Source organism: Budorcas taxicolor, chromosome 9, assembly GCF_023091745.1.
Source record: "Budorcas taxicolor isolate Tak-1 chromosome 9, Takin1.1, whole genome shotgun sequence".
NCBI lineage: Eukaryota > Metazoa > Chordata > Mammalia > Artiodactyla > Bovidae > Budorcas > Budorcas taxicolor.
This window is the reverse complement of record NC_068918.1, coordinates 54,801,201-54,821,200: the sequence shown is the minus strand read 5'-3', so window position 1 is coordinate 54,821,200 and position 20,000 is coordinate 54,801,201.

Below are 20,000 nucleotides of genomic sequence, written 5' to 3'. Positions count from 1 at the left end.
GGATTGTTTACCATTGAGCCACCTGGGAAACCTGCTGCCATTCAAGTTCCAGCTGTGATAGTTCCTGATTCTTTGTGCTTGTACAAATTATTTAATCTCACTGAACCTTGAGTCTTTGTCAGTAAAATAGGGTTTATTGAGAGGATCAAGCAAAATCATGATCTATGATACTTAATGCATGCCTGCATATAGAAGACACTTTAAAAACTGGGGGTACAGTTTTCCATTGGCATCTGTGATGGACTGGTTCCAGGACTCCTCTCAGATATGAAAATCCGCATATCCTCAAAATGGCACAGTATTTGCATATAGGGCTTCCCAAGTGACACAGTGGTAAGGAGGTTGCCTACTAATGCAAGAGATGCAGAGATGCAGTTTTGATCCCAGGGTCAGGAAAATTCCCTGGAGTAGGAAATGGCAACCTGCTCCAGTGTTCTTGCCTGGAAAATTCCAATAGACACAGGAGCCTGATGGGCTACAACAGTCCATAAGGTCACAAAGAGTCCAACACGACTGAGCCACTGAGCACACACACATATTTGCATATAGCCTGTGCACATCCTCCTCTATCTTTTAAATCCTCTCTTATAACACTCAATACATTGTAAATGCTATGTAAATAGTTGCCAATCCCCAACAAGTTCAAATCTGGGGGGGAACTTTTTCCAAATATTTTTGTTCTGTGGTTTGTTGAATCCATATATGCAGAACACCATATATGGAGAGCTGATTCTATTATTATTAGGATTGCACAGCATTTTAATCCAAATTATTACCAGGTTCTTTGTACTAAGCCTGCCAATATATGAAATTTTTATTGGCTGTTCATATGCTGCGTTGATTTAGAGGGTTGTTTTATTTAAGACAAGTTTATAAAGGTACAGATTTCAGGACTGGACTTCTATTGGGCTTAAAATATTCTCTCTCTATACTTTCTCATCCTCCCATTCTTATGAAGACTCATCTTTGGATAAGGAAGCCAACAAACAATGAGCATATTTTTTCCATACAGATTTTATAAAATAAAATAATGTGGAAGGCCAAAGCTTTTACTTTCTGACAAATTTTGTAGGAAAAAGCCAAACAAGAATCTCTGGATCCCTGCTTCTTGATTTTCGGTAGGCTAAGCAAACTGTGCTGGTCTAACCATCTGCTCCCATGATAGAAGGTTAATTGAAAGGCACACTGTTTGTTCTCTCATGTCTACATAGGTGCTAAACACAAACGTTGGTTTATACTTTGAAACTCGGGTCATTTGAGAATAAAATACTGTTAAGTGCATGTCTTTGTTCCTTTGGTTCAGGTGCTTATATTGTGTTTGAAAATAAAATTGTAATTCCTACTCTGACGTTCCCCTATATAATGCCACAGTTGGTGGCAGTTTGGAATACATTCTGGGTCCATCTCTACTGTGAGATGGCTCACGTCTCCCATGAACTGTTGGAGGACTATGGAGATGCTGCCAGGCCAACTGTCATTTCCCCTGGAGGAATGAATGGGGTGGAGGTGGGCAGTATGGGAGGGAGCCCCGTTTCCAAGGCCCCTACCTGCCTTGCTGCTTGTCTTCTCTGGCAGTTCACCCTGGAGCCTCTCGTGCACTTATTCCCTTGCTTTCTATTTCTCTCTCTTCCTGTCTCTCTCTGTCTCTCTTCTCTTTTCTCTCTTCCTTTCTTTGCCTGTGCCATCGCCTGTACTATTTGGTCTCTTTTATTTCTATGGCACTCATTTCCATGGAATCTAAGTATTCAAACAAACACATTAGGTTAAATATAGGCTTGTGTAGGAAGAGAAGGAATGTGTCTTGCCTGCTGCCTGCCCTCTGGCATGATTCACGCTGGATGAAGTGAAGGGCGGGAGGAAGGTGCTCACACCCGTGAGCACTGCAGAGGGCATTGGAGGAAAATGAGTAGTCAGCCTGAGCTTCTGATGCCAGTCTTGCTTTTCTGACAGTTTTGATCTTTCTCTACTTCGTCTTTATCCTTCCCCTCCAAGAGGGAGTTTAGCAAACTGTGCTGAGTCAGGGAGATCCTTGTGTCCTTGGTTTCCATGAAAGCATACACCAAAGCCAAAGCTAGTATTAGAATTTTAATGTGAATTATTTCAAACCTGAATGATGTGAAGTATTTGTCCTAGAATGCTAAATTGGATAATGTTGTTTGATCCTTCCAAATTTTAATTTCTTTATCAGCCAAAAACCATACAAGATATTGATAAAATTTATAAAATTGGCTTGTGTAGAGACTAAAGAAAACTGTTTTAGGCATTTTGGCACTACGTAGCAATACTAAAAACACAGCCATGGCAAGGGTTTTCTGAGTATTAATGGTCCGCAGACACGAATAACCCAGGCCTAATAAACAAAACCAACATGTACCTCTTGAAACAAGTGTGAAGAATGAAAATGCCATTCTTTGTATTGTTACTGTGCTTATAAGTGTATTTTGAAGCACAAGTGTAGTTACTGTGCTTAAATTATTAATGCCTTTTTTGAAAGTTCCAAAATTAACTAAAAGTTATCATATATTCATTTATTGTACAGAAATATACTCAATCCCTAACTTATGTCAGGAATAGTGTTAGATGTTGGGGATACAGTGCTGGTAAGATACCTAGGGTCATTGCTCTCACTGAATCGCCAGTAACTGAAAAGCATGATAAAGAAGGGACATACATCCATTCATTCAACAAATATTTGTTGGACAGTTACTGTCCTAGATTCTGTTCTAGGTTTGGAGGATCCTGTGGTGGAACAAGACAGGCAACATGCCTGCACTCAAGGACTTTATATTCCAGTGAAAAAGTTTAGTGTACTTTAGGATATTGTGGGGAATGAAGGAAAGCTTTCCAGGAGAACTGGTTTCCCAACTGAGACCTGAAGAGTGAGAAGTTAAATAGAAAATATTGTGGGCAGAAGTAACAATACCTACTTAGACCTAAGGATGATAGTAAACAAGGAAAATCCAAAAAGATGAAAGGAGCTCAATATGACCATTACATCAGATACCACATCTGAAGAATGTCCAGAGATGAGCTGGAGAGGTGGGTCATGTTAGGTCTCAAAGGGTCATGCCAGTCATGTAAGTACTTTGGACTTTATTCTAAGGTAAAGAGCAGACTTCAAGATGTATTAAAAAAGAGGGGAGAAGTAATTAGATCTGTGTTTAGAGAAGTATATCTGGCCACAGTGCGAAGAATAAATGACAGATCAAGATGGGATGCGTGGAGATAAGTTAAGAGATTGTTTCAGTTACCAAGTTAGTGAACATGGTGATCCGGAAAAGGGAAATGACAGTGATGATGGTGAGAGCAAATCTAGACACAGCTTCAATAGGGCACAGTGATCGATTAGATGTAAGTGATACAGAAAAAGGAGGCGATGATGACGACCACCAGGTATCTAGCTAAGACAATATTATCAAGCACAAAAGATCAGTAGGCTTCAGGTGGGAGATAATGAATTCTATTCAGTTTTGAACAGATTGGTAGCCTGCGTGTTGCCTCTTAGTGGAGATGCCCAAGCAGTTAGACGTGTGAATTGAAAACTCAGGAGAAAAGTCTGAGCTGCAAATATGTGTATTTGAATCATCACCATAAACATGACATTTGAAGTCATGGGAGAAGGACTCGCCCAGGAAGAATATGAGCAAACCCTAACTCTGAAGAAATAGGGTTAGAACAGTGAATATTCAAGTGATAAAGAGAAAGAAAAGACTGAAAGGAGACTGGGAAAGAAATGATCAGGGAAGCAAGACAAAAACCATGAGCAGATGGTAACATAGAAACTCATGGCGGCAGGCGATACATTTCAGGGAGGAGGCATGCTCTGCAATGTCCACACAGCTGCCTCAAAATCAAATAAGAGTAAAGGAAAACAGTTACCATGTGGATGGACTTAAAGTATACCATGCCTAGTGAAGGGCTTTCCAGGTGGCACAGTGGTAAAGAATCCACCTGCAATGCAGGAGACCAGGTTCAATCCCTAGGTAGGAAAGATCCCTGGAGGAGAAAATGGCAATGCACTCCAATATTCTTGCCTGGAAAATTCCATGGACAGGGGTGCCTGGCAGGCTATAATCTATCGGGTCACAAAGAGTTGGACACGACTGAGTGACTGAGCACAGCACACACGGAAATGCCTAGTGAAATAAGTCAGAGAAATCCTATATGATATCACTTATATGTGGAATCTAAAATATAAAACCAGAATATAACAAAACAGAAACAAACACGAATACAGAGAACAAACTAGTGGTTACCAGTGGGGAAAGGGAAGAGGGAGGGGATATACAGGGGTAGAAGATTAAGAGGTACAAACTACTATATGTAAAATAGATAAGCAGCAAAGATATATGGTACAGCACAAGGAGAAAGAGCCATCGTTTGGTAATAACTTTAATGGACTATGTTCTATAAAAACATGGAATCACTGTTAAACAGCAACTAATATAATATTGTAAATCAACCATCCCTCAATTAAAAAAAGAAAGTTAGAAAGACTAAGAATAGAAGCCATTTTGTAGTGAGTAGTAACAAATAGAAAAGAGAATGTGGAGACAGCAAGGGAGGAGGGTCCTTGCAAGACATTTGGTTACAAATGAGAGGGATGACTAGGGAAGTTGATGGAGGGATGGAGAGAAAATTTCCTTTTAAATGGGCACTAGCGCCTGTTTAATTGCAATGGAAAGGAGCCAGTGGAGAGCAAGAGATTAAAGCGAAGATGAGGTACTTGAAAAATCCAAGTCCTTGAGAGAGAGGGAGATAAAATTCAAGGAACAGCAGAAGATTTGTACGAGATAGGAGAAGAGATTCATTTTCTTCATTTTCTGCTCTTTGAGAGGGAAGGAACAAGGAGTGAATATGGATGTAGGTCCATTTGCAAGAGCCAAGGGAGGTACCACCTGATGGGTTCTAGTTTTCCTGAGAATTAGAAGAGACCTTTTGCCATAAGCAAGGGCAAGGTGGCAGGATTGGAATTCTGAAATGTGAAGAAGCTCTGAAAACGTCCCTGCAGTGAAAGGAGGAGAGATTGATTAGTGAGAGGTAGAAGTTTTACATGCCGCATCCAAGGCTCTGGTCAAGCAGAAACTTGTGATTTTCATGAAGCCCATCTGGGAGGCTGTGTGAAGTCAGACAACAGCTGGAATGGGAGTGGAAAAGCTGGATAGTTAGGGAGTTACAAAATAAGAGCATTGAGGGACTTCACTAATTGCATTGCTAAATTCCATCTCTTTCTTTGCTCAATTTGGCTGATGCTATTTAATAGTTACAGTTAATGTTGTTGTTCAGTTGTGATTCAGTTGCTATATGTCTGACTATTTTGCAACTGCATGGACTGTAGTCTGCCAGGCTCCTCTGTCCATGGGATTTCCCAGGTAAGTAGACTGGAGTGGGTTGCCATTTTCCTCTCCAGGGGATATTCCTGACCCAGAGATTGAAACTGTGTCTCCTGCATTGCTGGCGTATTCTTTACAGTTGAGCCACCAAGGAAGTTTATGGTTAATGAATCTTCTATAATTATAAATGAAACTTTTCTTACATTTTCATAAAATGTTCAGAGAAAGGTAAATATCAGCATGAGAAAACTGAGGGTAGTGATTTTGAACTCAAGCTCTGAGCCTGGATCATTGGGTTAAAATCCTGGCTCATCTACTTGTGTGTTGTGGGACTGTGAGTGCAGGGCTGCTAAGTCTCCTTGTGTGTGCTAAGTCACCTCAGTCATGTCCGACTCTTCAAAACCCCTTGGACTGTAGCCCACCAGCGTCTTCTGTCCATGGGATTTCCAGGGCAAGAATACTGGAGTGGGTTGCCATTTCCTTTTCCAGGGGATCTTCCCAACCCAGGGATAGAACCCAAATCTCTCACGTCTCCTGCATTTGCAGGCGGGTTCTTTACCACTAATGCTACCTAAGTCATCTTATCTTTCTGAGCCTGTTTTCTCACTTAGAAAAATTGGGATAGAAAAGTATCTACTAAAAACATAGTTAAATGAGTCTATATCCCTAAAATATTTAAAATAGTTTCTGGTACATTTATAGGAAGCACCCAATAAATGTTAGTGTTGCACTGTACCCTGCGGTCTTGCACACCTTGCAGTTGCTCAGCCATGAGACCAAAAAAAGAATCTGGAGTCAGTGACAGAGATATCAGTTATTGACTGGTCAGGGAATCTTACAAGCCAGAGGCAAAGGTCCTAGAGCGATACCCCACCAAGTGCGGCTGATGACTGATGGCAGGCAGCACACAGCAGCAATCCAGCAATCTTTGGTACCTAGGGGAGGGAAAGTCTACCAGTTATAGAGGAATGACTCGAGAAGGGCTCCTTGGCTGTTAGGAGCGCTGCTGGAGTGCGTCCTCCCACAGCTCCTTGGGTTAGCAGCCATCACGAGGGCCATTATTTCCTGTTAATGACAGAACAGAGTGGACCCTTTCTGGTCTGTGGGCTAGAATCATTGTTAACTGGGGATCCTCTTGATCACACAGGTAGTGACTGATTAAACATTCAGCTTAAGAAGGGGAGGCAATCGTGTGCATAAGATGAGGAGAGGCAGGACCAGGTAGGGGCAGGGGATGGGCAGAGAGTAGCTATCTTATGGGGCCTGAACATACAGTTAGCTTTTATCATCGTTACTAGTATCATTAGGACTCACATCATTCTAGGTCCAAAAAGGGTCCTGGAGGCAATTTTGTCTAATTAGCTCATTTCACAGAAAAGGAACCTGAGGGCCACTGAGAAATGCTGACATTCCCAAGTTAGACAGTAGACCTAGGTCTGGATGCAGATCTCCAGAGTCTTAGTCATGCTTTAGTTCTCCTGTGTCATAATATTTAGATGTTGTCTACTTGCAAGGGCTTCCCAGGGTGGCTCAGTGGTAAGTAAAGAATCTTCCTGCCTATGTAGGAGACACGGGTTTGATTTTTGGGCCAGAAAGATCCCCTGAAGAAGGAAATGGCAATCCACTCCAGTCTTCTTGCTTGGAGAATCCCATGGAGAGAGGAGCCTGGCAGGTTAGAGCCCATGGGGTCGGAAAGAGTCAGACGTGATGGAAGCAACTGAGCATGCACAGGAGGAGCTAGCTCTACCCCTCAGATGGGGAGAGGGGGCATCCAGCAGAGAGCTCCTCCATAAGCCTGTCACATGCCTCTACAATAGCATGAAGCCATCCTACACGAGACGCAGTGCAAGTAGCCCGGGAGACCCAGGCAAGGCCACCGGATTTCCTCTGCATGGGCTTTGTGCCGCTACTTGTGATAACAAAGAAAATTGCACTTCCACAGGCTCCAGTGTATTTTCTGTTGTTCTATGACAAACAGGCAGCTGTGGCTCCCATCCAATTTATTGTCCTGTTCAGTGGAAGAAAGGACATAATGGGAGTCATGGATGGTGCTTTAAAGCCAGGGCTCTGTGAGCAGCAACACTTTTCCAGCCTTTGATGGTTTACAGTCTTCCAGCCAAAACTAGATGCACATGGATCTATCCTGCTCTGAGTAACAAAGTGCATGCTAAGAAAAACTGGCAACCACTTTCTCAGTTTCTGTGCCTCAAAGAAGGTGTACACAGACATTTTTCTGACTGATGGCCTCTGGGTTTTTGTTGTGACTGAACACCCAGGCTATCCAAGCTAGGATGTGTGTCACTTCGAACACTTGTCTAAGTTGATTATTGAAGAACTTAAACTGAAGCCTTGGAACTATACAGGGTAAATCATGCTGATGAAATTTCCAAGCCAATTTTGGGTTCTGGTGGCTCCATCTTGTTCAAATCCCTGTGTGCTCCCAATCAGAATCTTGATTTGTGTTTTCTCAGCTGTGCCACCAGCCTTCCTACACAATCGTCAGGACTTTGTTTTGCTTTTTGTGGTTGTTGCCATTTTTTTTCCCTTCTAATGATAGAAACCAAGGCTATGAGCATTATTTGTAATTGCTACATTTGCCATCTTGCTCTGGGCTTCCCAGATAGTTCAGAGGGTAAAGAATCTGCTTGCTAATGCAGGTGACACAGGAGACGCGGGTTTGATCCCTGAGTGGGAAAGATCCCCTGGAGAAGGAAGTGCAACCCACTCCAGTATTCATGTCTGGAGAATTCCATGGACAGAGGAGTGTGGCGGGCTACAGTTCATGGGGTCTTAAAGAGTCAGATGTGGCTGAATACGCCATCGTGCTCTGCAGCTAAGTCTAGACATGTAGTTGTTAACCTTTACCATGCATCAGAATTACCAGGTAAGCTTTTACAAAATGAGGATCTTTGGGTGTTAATTTTCAAGGCAAGGTTGAGAACCACTGCTCTAGATCTGTGCTTTTCAAACTTTAATATGCTCATGAATTTCATTACTACCCAACTAGTAATTCCTATTTCTCAAAATTTGCTCCCCAGACAAGCACCACTGATAATGCTAGAAGCTTGTTAGACATGCACTCTCAGACAGACATGCACTCTCAGACTCCAGACCAGACCTACTGACCCAGAATCGGTACTTGAACAGGGTCCCAGATTTCTCGTGTACACTTTTGAAGCTTGAGAGGGACTGCTCTAGAGAGTTTTGTTGCCTTCTGAAAACCATAATTTTGGTTCTCTATCACCAAGTAGATGCTCTGCCTGAGTTATGACATGGAGATTCTAACAACTAGGCTTCCCCAAGTCAAAGGTCATAGAAAACTTTTCCATGATACTATTAACATATGATATGAATTTTCCAAAAAATAAGGTAAAACTGTGTAAATAGAATGATTCCGTATTCAAAATGCAAGTAAAAATAAAAGAAATACATTTTATTCTCTCTGAATTGTAAAAATGTGATTGAGTTTTATTCATTTTTATATTGCCTTTTAATGCATAATTTTTCTATGATGCACACATATGATACTATAATCAGAAAAAGAAGATATTTTAATCAAAGGAAAAAGTCTTCTTTAAAATGCTTAGCTTTCTCATTATCTTTTACCCTTCCTGGTCACTATAGGACAAATTTTTATTTCAGTGTTGAGTAAGGGATGTTACTTCAACATATTTATTCTCAAGAATTTTGTAGCATTAGACAAATAACCTGATTTAGATACTATAGTGATGAACTTCTTGTCTATCTTTTAAAAAAATCAAGAAATAAAACCAAACTCACTCTTACAGTGTAGGGAGAAGTGATCTGTGGAAGCTGCATAAGTAACAAAAAATAAGTATTGCCAGATTAACACTATTTCCTTTTACAGATAAGTCAGTAAAATGGTAAATAAAGAGAATCTTTAAATCACCCTCCCAAAACACTGCATGGTATTTTCATTAAAATATTAAAAATATTGAGAATTGTAGGCTGGATGATATTATAGTTGGTAGAGATCAGTCAGGATTCCAGTAGGAATGGAACACTCAAACAGGTTAATTGAAGAACATTTAATAAAGGGATTATTTGCAAAGATCAGGCATGTTTTAGGAAAACCAACATGAGACGGTACAGTATCTAAGGGCTGGTAACAGTATCTAGGGGTTAGTAACAGCAGAGAATTGTTACCACTTAGAGCCTAGGCTTCCCTGGTGGCTCAGGTGGTAAAGAATCTGCCTGCAGTGTGGGAACCCTGGGTTCAGGCCCTGGATTGGGGAGATCACTTGGAGGAGGAAATGGCAACCCACCCAGTGTTCTTGGACGAAGGAGCCTGCAGGCTACAGTTCACAGCGTCTCAAAGAGCTGGGCACGACCAAGCAACTAATACTTAAACATAAGAGCCTGAAGGGGCGAGGGGATGGAGAGGTTCCAGGAGGCAGAGAGCTCCTGTGTGCAGTGTTTACTAGAGAAACAGAGCCATACGATAGGACCTGACCATGAATTAAGTGCCTTCCCCTCACTCTTCTCCTCTTAACTTCAGTTGGTGCCACTTATTGACCAACACATGGCAAATAGATGGGGAAACAATGGAAACAGTGACAGACTTTATTTTGGGGGGGCTCCAAAATCACTGCAGATGATGACTGCATCCATGAAATTAAAAGATGCTTACTCCTTGGAAGAAAAGCTATGCCCAACCTAGACAGCATATTAAAAAGCAGAGACATTATTTTACCAACAAAGGTCTGTCTAGTCAAAACTAAGGTTTTTCCCGTAGTCACATATGGATGTGAGAGTTGGACTATAAAGAAAGCTGAGCACCAAAGAATTGATGCTTTTGAACTGTGGTGTTGGATAAGACTCTTGAGAATCCCTTGGACTGCAAGCAGATCCAACCTGTCAATCCCAAAGGAAATCAGTCTTGAATCTTCCTTGGAAGGACTGATGCTGAAGCTGAAACTCCAATACTTTGGCCACCTGATGCCAAGAACCAACTCATTTGAAAAGACCCTGATGCTGAGGAAGATTGAAGGTGGGAGGAGAAGGGGATGACAGAGAACGAGATGGTTGGATGGCATCACTGACATGATAGACATGAGTTTGGGTAGGCTCCAGGAGTTGGTGATGGACAGGGAAACATGGTGTGCTGCAATCTGTGGGGTCGCAAAGAGTCAGACATGACTGAGAGACTGAACTGAACTGAACCCAAAGGTCAGAGGCCAGGGAATCAATCCATCCATACAAGTCAGCCTCTCAGAGGACAGGGCAAGGTGGTAAGTAGACCCATAAGTGCATGTGGGAAATATCAGTAATGATAGAAGTAATGACTTAATGCTAAGTCCCTTCAGTCGTGTCCGACTCTGTGCAACCCCATAGACGGCAGCCCACCAGGCTTCCCCGTCCCTGAGATTCTCCAGGAACACTGGAGTGGGTTGCCATTTCCTTCTCCAATGCATGAAAGTGAAAAGTGAAAGTGAAGTTGCTCAGTCGTGCCCGACCCTCAGCGACCTCATGGACTGCAGCCTACCAAGCCCCTCCATCCATGGGATTTTCCAGTCAAGAGTACTGGAGTGGGGTGCCATTGCCTTCTCCGAATGACTTAATAAGTCTAAGTAAATATCAGGAATAAGTCTAATGGGCTGAAGGATAGAAGAGAATGAGAAATAACTGGTTAATGGCTTAGAAATCCCTTCGTGGCTTTGCTCTACTCAACATTTCATCAGTGATTTGGATGAAGACAGAGGAGGGCGCATGAAATGAATCTGAAGCTGTCACAAAACTGGGGAATAGAGGGCACATCAGATAATAGACTCAGTATTCAAAAGAATGTGGTTCTGTTTCTAACATTAAATACGTCTTTAATAGATATAACTCAAAGGCTAACATTTGAGTTAAAAATGCTAACTGTTTCTATAATTGTAGGAGAGATAAAGTTAATAACATTTATCAATAAGGGCTATTTTTTGTTTTGGTTATTTGAGAAAATTCTGTAAATAATCAGTTATGTGAAAAGACTGCCCCTCCCACTAATATGACTTTGGTGTGAATTAAAATCAAAGACTCCAGAACAAAAGAGGGGTATGATCTCACTTTCTTCTGTGCTGAACAGACAGTAATGATAACATGAAGTGTGTGCAAGGGATTTAGGGCCAGGATGGTTAAGTATTTAACCATTCCTATGGAGAATGAGACTCCATTCAAGAAAGAAGGTGGAGGAAAAAATCCTGGAGCTTATTTCTAATTGTCTGAAGGATTCCCTGTGAAGGAAGGAGGTGGCTTTCTTCTAGCTCTGGGAGCAGAGGCTTGTAGGCACAAGGAGCAGCAATTAGATGCCAAAGTGTGAACAGCTAAGTGATCTGGGCCCCTGAAAATCTACCATATCTACTTTTTAAAAAATTGAAGTATAGTTGATTCATAATGTCACATTAGTTTCAGGTGCACAGCACAGTGATTCAGTGTGTATATATACATATATTCTTTTCCCTTACATGTTATTACAAAGTATTGAATATAGTTCCCTGTGCTATACAGTAGGTCCTTTCTGGTTATCTATTTTACATATAGTAGTGTGTATGTTAATCCCATCCTCCTACTTTATCCCTCCCCCACCCTTCCCATTTGGTAACTCTCCTAAACTGTTGATAGGAATGTAAATTGGGGCAGCCTCTATGAAAAACAGTATGGAGGTTCCTTAAAATCTAAAAATAGTTACCATATGATCCTGCAATCCAACTCCTGGGCATGTATCTAGAGAAAACTATTATTCAAAAAGATGCATGCACCCCAATGTTAACTGCAGCACTTTCCACAATAACTAAGACATGAAGACAGTCTAAACATCTATCGACAGATGAATGGATAAAGGAGATGTGATGAATAAATATAATGGAATATTACTCAGCCATAAAGAGGAACAAAATAATGCCATTTGCAGCAATATGGATAGACCTACAGACTGTAAACTTATCCTATCCAAGCAAAAGCCAAATATCCACTTACAAGATCTATTGCTAAGGAGCTCAGTTGCAGAGAACTGTGTTCTATGAAGGCTTAGAGATGAGAACCCCCTGCCCACACACACCTGAATCCTAGGGTCATGGTGGCCCCCTCCTAGTCTTATTTTCTTCTCAATCTAGATGACCAGTGCACGTTTGATGCATGAAGCAGGGCACTCAAAGCCAATGCTCTGGGACAACCCAGAGGGATAGAGTGGGGAGGGAGGTGGGAGTGGGGTTCGGGATTGGGTAGATACATGTATACCTGTGGCTGATTCATGCTGATGTATGGCAAAAGCCATCACAATATTGTAATTAATCTCCAATTAAAATATATAAACAGACAAATAAAAAATTCTACATGTTGGTAGTTTCTACACCTTCTCTTTTCCAGAATCAAGCAGAAATAGAAACTGAAGTTATGGAGGTTTTAGGTCTTTGATATTATAGATCTGTTGTTCCCAATTTCCATCAACGGCCTAAGTCTTCTCCTTAAACCTCAAGAGCTGGAACAGCTTTTCCAACCTGACCAATTCCTTTTTTAGGGACATGGCATGGCTTGTGGCTTACAGGATCTTAGTTCCCTGATCAGAGATTGAACCCAGGCCTGCAGCAGTGAAAGCATGGGGTCCTGACCAGTGGACTGCTAGGGAATTCCCACATCAGTTAAAGAAAAAAACCAGTTCTCATACCAGTAATAGTTAAAAACAAATTTTAAGTTAGGCCTTCATTTAGTTCTTTATTTACTTTTTCTGTTTGTAAAAGTCTGAATAAACTAAAAAGTTCTAAAAAAAAAAAATGAAAGCAAAAATCTCTGGAAATCCTACCTCCCAGAAATAATCATGATCCATGTTTTGGCGAACATTCTTCCAGACCTCTCTTTGTGAGTGCCACCATATGGCTTTCTGGATTCATAGAAAGATGATTTTACATCGATAGGTTTATATTATACATGCCGCTAGGCCATCTGCTCTTTATTTACAACATCATGTTGTTGAAATATTTCCATGTTAGTGAATGTCTTTTAATGTTTCATATGGATATGAATATAACCTTTAAATAGAAACTAGTAAAAATTTTTAAGATGCATGCACTGGTTCTTTTAAAAATAGACTACTGAGACAATACGGTGTCCCAACTGATATAGTTTCAGCTTTCTTCCCAGATGACAGCAGTCTTCATGATGATGTAGCGAGGATACATGTGATGCTGGGGAAAGGTGAAACTCTGGGGCTTTGGTTAAAATTAATTATCTAACTATTAATTTCAGAATGGAAAAAAACAGTATTTATTGACTCATTGCTGTGTTAAGATGAGAGATTTAGTGTTTTCCCCTTCTTTTCTATCTCTGTTACACTTATTCAGTGGATTTCATTAGATTTATATTAGTTTTAACATACTTATTTTTTAGTGTCTATCAGATTATATTGTCTGCCATTCTTTTTTTTTCTTTTTTACTTTTTATTTTGTATCAGAGTTTAGTGGATTAACAATGTTGTGATAGTTTCAGGTGGACAGCAAAGACACTCAGCCATATATATACATGTACCCATTCTCCCCCAAACTACCCTCCCATCCAGGCTGCCACATAACATTGAGCAGAGTTCCTTGTACTATACAGTAGGTTGGTCCTTGTTGGTTATCCATTTTAAATAGAGCAGTGTGGGCAAGTCCATCCAAAACTTCCAAACTATCCTTTCCCCAAATCCTTCCCCACCCCCACCTGCCCTACAATCATTCTCAAAGTCTCTAAGTTCTCTACATTCGTTCTCTAAGTCTGTGAGTCTGTTTCTGTTTTGTAAATAAGCTCATTTGCATCATTTCCTTTTAAATTCCACATATAAGGGATGTTATATGATATTTCTCCTTCTCTCTCGGACTTATCTCACCATCTCTTCATCCATGCATGCTGCTGCAACATGCAAAACGGTCTATTTTGAAGATCAAAATGTCCTGTATCTTTCTGTCCAAAAACTCTTGCTCACGTTGAATTTTTTCCTCCTCTGCTTTGTTGTTTCGTATCATGAGCACATCCTCAATGGGACTTTATCTACAGAAACCTTGTGCCCCATGAGCCAGAGATGCATCCTTCCAAGTAGTTTTGCATTTGATAATGCTAAATGTCTCACTGACTTTTAGGGTAATTTGCATTTGAGGGGCTTTTACACCATGTAGTTTATGCATGCTAAGTTGAGTCAGACTCTGCAACCTGGGGACTGTAGCCTGCCAGGCTCCTCTGTCCATGGGGTTCTAAGGGCAAGAACATTGAAGTGGGTTGCCATGCCATTCTTCAGGGAATCTCCCAAGCCAGGGATTCAACCTGAGTCTCTTATATCTCATGTATTAGCAGGCGGGCTCTTTACCACTAGTGCCACCTGGGCGGCCCTTTACACCATGTAGGTCGTTTAAACTTGAACCATACCTTATATGAGTGCAAGCAGGCAGGTGCTATTTCTTACATTCTACCCAGAACCCTAGCTAGGATGCAGACCCTTTTGTCATCTCTTCATGCTGGTGAAAAGAATTTTCTTCATTTCCACTTTCACTTAGGCTTTGACGAAGAGGGTCTCGGAGGGACAGCTATCACCATACTCGGTGGTAAAATATGGAAACTTTCCCCCGAGACTGACAGCAAGACAAAAATGTTCCCCATTACCACTTCTATTCAAACTTGTACTGGGCTTCCCAGGTGGCGCTAGTGGTAAGGAACCCATCTGCCAACGCAGAAGACATAAAAGATAAGGGTTTGAGCCCTGGGTTGGGAAGATCCCACAGAGAAGCACATAGCAACACATTCCAGTATTCTTGCCTGGAGAATCCCATGGATAGGGGAACCTGGCAGGCTACACAGTCCATAGGGTCATAGAATTGGACGTGACTAAACCGACTGAACCTTCCCTGGTGGCTCAGAGGTTAAAGCGTCTGCCTCCAATGTGGGAGACCCGGGTTCAATCCATGGGTCGGGAAGATCCCCGGGTCGGGAAGATCCCCTGGAAAAGGAAATGGCAACCCACTCCAGTATTCTTGCCTGGAGATTCCAATGGACTGAGGAGCCTGGTAGGCTGCAGTTCACGGGGTCACAAAGAGTCGGACATGACTGAGTGACTCTACTTACTAAAGTGACTGAATAGGCAGGCAGACCACCACTTCTATTAAGTGAGGAGAAAAGATGAATAGTGCTGGAGCAATTAGAAACATGGGGGGAAAAAACAGAACCTTTGACTCACATCAAACCATACACAAAAGTTAATCTGAAGTGGGTCATAGAACTTTAAACTTCTTATTGGAAGATAAGAAGTAATCAAGCTCTAGAATAAAATAAGAAACTATTTTTATGACCTTTAGGTCAGTCATGATTCTTACAGAAGACCCAAGAGGTATTAATCACAAAAGCAAAAAGCAAAATAACAAACTACTGGATTTACTCAAATTAAGACCTGTTTTAATTGAAGACCACCCGTCTGACCTCAGATAAATTACTGAATATGTGAACAGGAAATCCATAGACCAGAAGTCATTTATAATAAAAAGTTCTTATATACAGAATACCCAAACAGCTTTGTAAAACTAATAAGAAAAAGGTAAAGTACCAAGAAAACTTCACAAATAATACAGACAATAAGCACACGAAACAGCTCAGAATAATTAGTCATCAAACAAATGCAAGTTAAAACCACAATGAGATGACATCTCACACTCGTTGAGAGAGCTACAATGTTTTAAAATTTGACAATATCTTGGTGGCTCAGCCGGTAAAGCGTCTGCCTACAACACAGGAGACCTCGGTTCGATCCCTGGGTCAAGAAGATCCCCTGGAGAAAGAAAGAAAGTGAAGTCACTCAGTCGTCTCCAACTCTTTGCGACCCTGTGGACTGTGTAGCCCACCAGGCTCCTCTGTCCATGGGATTCTCCAGGCAAGAATACGGGAGTAGATTGCCCTTTCCTTCTCCAGGAGATCTTCCCCACCCAGGAATCGAACCCAGGTCTCCCGCATTGCAGGCAGACACTTTAACCTCTGAGCCACCAGGGAAGCCAGGAAATAGCAACCTGCTCCAGTATTCTTGCCTGGAGAATCCCATGGACGGAGGAGCCTCGTAGGCTACAGTCCACGGGGTCGCAGAGTCGGCCACGACTGAGAGACTTCACTTTCACTTTCAGTGTTGGTGAAGATGTGCAGCAACTGGAACTCTCCTACTGCTGGTGAACTGGTTCAATCACTTTGGAAAACAATTTGGCAGCATCTAATAAAATTAAGTGTAATACACACTTTGTGTGTTCAGACCCTCAGTCGTATGACTATTTGTGATCTCATGGACTGTACCCCATCAGGCTCCTCTGTCCACGGGATTCTCCTGGCAAGAATACTGGAGTGGGTTGCCATTTCCTCCTCCAAGGGATCTTCCTGACCCAGGATTGAGCCCGCATTTCCAGTTTCTCCTGCATTGCAGGCAGATTCTTAATAAATTCACTCTTAGGTACCAACCAGCTGTGTGGCTTTAGACATCTCTTTTTGACTTAAAGTTTTCAATTCCTTCTGTAAATTTTTTTTAGACCAGATGACTTTTGAAATCTCTTCCATTTCTATGATTTTACCTCAGTTTATATTATTCATTGGATTATGTTATATATTACACACATATATTTCATTACATTGTATGATATATATATGAGTATCCATTTGATTTCCATTGAAATAATAAGCATATCATAGGCTAAAATTAAGCAATGAACCTTAGGGTTTAATTAAGTGTTTTTACTTGTCCTTACTCTTATTATGTATATAGAAATGGTTAAGAGAGAAAAAACATGCAAGAGCTCAAAATGGCCTGGACTCTATTAGGAAAAAAAAATTATTTTAGGGAAATTATTAAGGCAGTATCAGAAAGTATAACTTCTCTCTCTGTATCCATACAAAATTTAAGTTACTGTCATATGTAGCAGGATGCAGATACTTTCTCAATTCATAAACTTGGTGAAAATTATACCTGTTTCTAAAGAATTAAAATTGCACTATATTTTAATGGATATTTTCATCTTTTCAACTAGGCATAAATTTTAATGAGTATATTATTATCTCATTTTGCAGTTAATTAGAACTTTTCAGAGAACAAAGGCAACAGTTGAGAGCTAAAAGTCAGATGATTCTCATCTTTGATTTTCCAAGCACCTAAGAAGTTTTGGTGTTTTATTTTTTTCATTTAAAAACATTTCTAGGGAAAGAATAACATTAGTTTGGAATGTTTATAGGTTTTGTTTGTCTCTATATCTATCATAGATCTTCTGCTTCTAGTTTAAAAGTCATGGTGATGGAAACTCCCACCTTCACAATGTGAATAAGTTATATCAACCATATGTGCTTAGTCACTCAGTTGTATCCAATTCTTTGTGATCCCATGGATTAGAGCCTGCCAGGCTCCTCTGTCCATGAGGATTCTCCAGGCAAGAATACTGGAGTGAGTTGCCATGACCTCCTCCAAGAGATCTTCCCAACCCAGGAATCAGAGCCAGGTCTCCTGCACTGTGGATGGATTCTTTACCATCTGAGCCACCAGAGAAGCCCATTAGCTATCCAATCGCCATTAAAAAAGAAAACCTTTGGTGATCTAAGGACTTGAAGAAACCAAAATGAACTTAAAATTCTAGTAAGTGATGAACTCTTCCTGGGGAGAAGAGATCTTCTCTAACATAGCAGCAGTAGGACCTGAAGGAGAAACTAGCAAATTTTTAGAAGAAAAACAAATTTGTAACAAACCTAATTCTGTATGTGGGTTGGAGTGATGAATTAGAAGCTGTAAGCGCAGAGCAGCCTTCCTCCACCTATCACAGACCTTCACCAAGTATGCCAAATAACTAAGATTGGAATCAAAATGGAAGAGATAACAACCAGCTACTGAAGGATAGGGCAGGTCAGGGGTGTGGAGAGGAATCCCTCAGAGTCTCTCAGGTGTCTTGTTGGTCTGAATCCCACTATAGGCCCTAGTGGTTATTCAAAGGATCAGAAGAGCCATCTCTCACTAACATAAGGAGAGATAAAGGTAGTACCTTTATCACTGTACCATGCTTGCTCTCTCAAGGTTGTAGCTCTTTGTTTTACAACCATATCTCAGCCATAGCTACAGGAATGTGTGCTCTGTGCTAGGAAGACTATGCTCATAGGCTGTAATAGGGATCCTAATACATTTCCTGGGTACTCTAAAAGAATCTAAAGAAAAAAGTTGACATATATATATGTGTAACAGATTCACTTTGCTATAACCTGAAACTAACACAACATTGTAAATCAACTATACTCCAAAAGAATTTTTTTAAAAATTCCTGGACACTGTAGATTTAAAACCATATAATCTTGAACCTAACTCCTTTAGGAGAACTTCATCACATGTGGGCTGTTATTATGGTAGCTGAGCTAGCAAGACAGAGTCTGAAGGAGCAACTTGCCATCTATACGCTTAATTATTGATCTCTGGGTAAGGAGTAGCTAAAGAAAAGAAAAACATCTATAAATCTACCTGTCATGAAGATAATTTGCTAAAAAAAAAAAAGCATAGGAGGAGACTTTATGTTCATTTCATTTTTTAACAGGGAAAATTCAAAATGCTGTTTTAAATGAATATTCTTCATGTGAACTTGCTAAGAATTAGATCAAAGTATATAGTTTGCTTCCTGAATGGCTTTGGTAATATGTAACTGAACAGATGGACTTCCTCTCAGTGATGCTGGTGAGGCTCTTGGGCCATAGTATATACTGAATGGTTGACCATGGACCACCATCTGCCAGGTGAAGAAACACAGACCACTGAGGCACTTAATGAAGGCAAAGGGGACACAGAATGGTTAGCAGAAGATGATAGTTGAGAATACTAGCTATGACCACATGACCAGTTATAGAAACAGGGACTGTAATTGTCATGAGAATTTCTTCCTTATTTTGCTATGAATATATTTGTGAGCATTTGTACATATATTAAGTCAATAGCCTTGTTTTCTTTCCTCTCTTATTTCCTTATTATGTTACATAAGATGTATTGACTTTACATCAGTATTTAAATATTAATTTTATATCATAGTATCAATATTTAAGTTGTAAGTTATCAGGAGAAGAGTAAATATCATGTAAGGATTTTGCCTTCTTTCCTGGATAAAGGATAATGCACTTTTTTTTTTAGTATTAAGTTTTTTATTTTTTTAATTTTAAAATCTTTAATTCTTACATGTGTTCCCAAACATGAACCTCCCTCCCACCTCACTCCCCATAACATCTCTGTGGGTCATCCCCATGCACCAGCCCCAAGCATGCTGTATCCTGCGTCAGACATAGACTAGCGATTCAATTCTTACATGATAGTATAGGATAATACACTTTTAAAGACATATATTTATTTATTTGGCTGCATCACATCTTAGTTGCATGTGGGATCTTTTGTTGCAGCACACAGACTTAGCTGCCTGCTGGCATGTGGGATCCTAGCCTTTGACCAGGGGTTGAACCCATGTCCTCTGCATTGGAAGATGGGCTCCCAACCACTGGACCACCACAAAAGTCCAGGATGATGCACTTTTGGTTGGACATAGGAGGGTTGTATCATGTGAGGTAGAATTATAACTGTGTGTATGTTCTCAGTTGTTCAGTGGTGTCTGACTCTTTGTGACCCCATGGACCATAGCCCACCAGGCTCCTCTGTCCATAAAATTT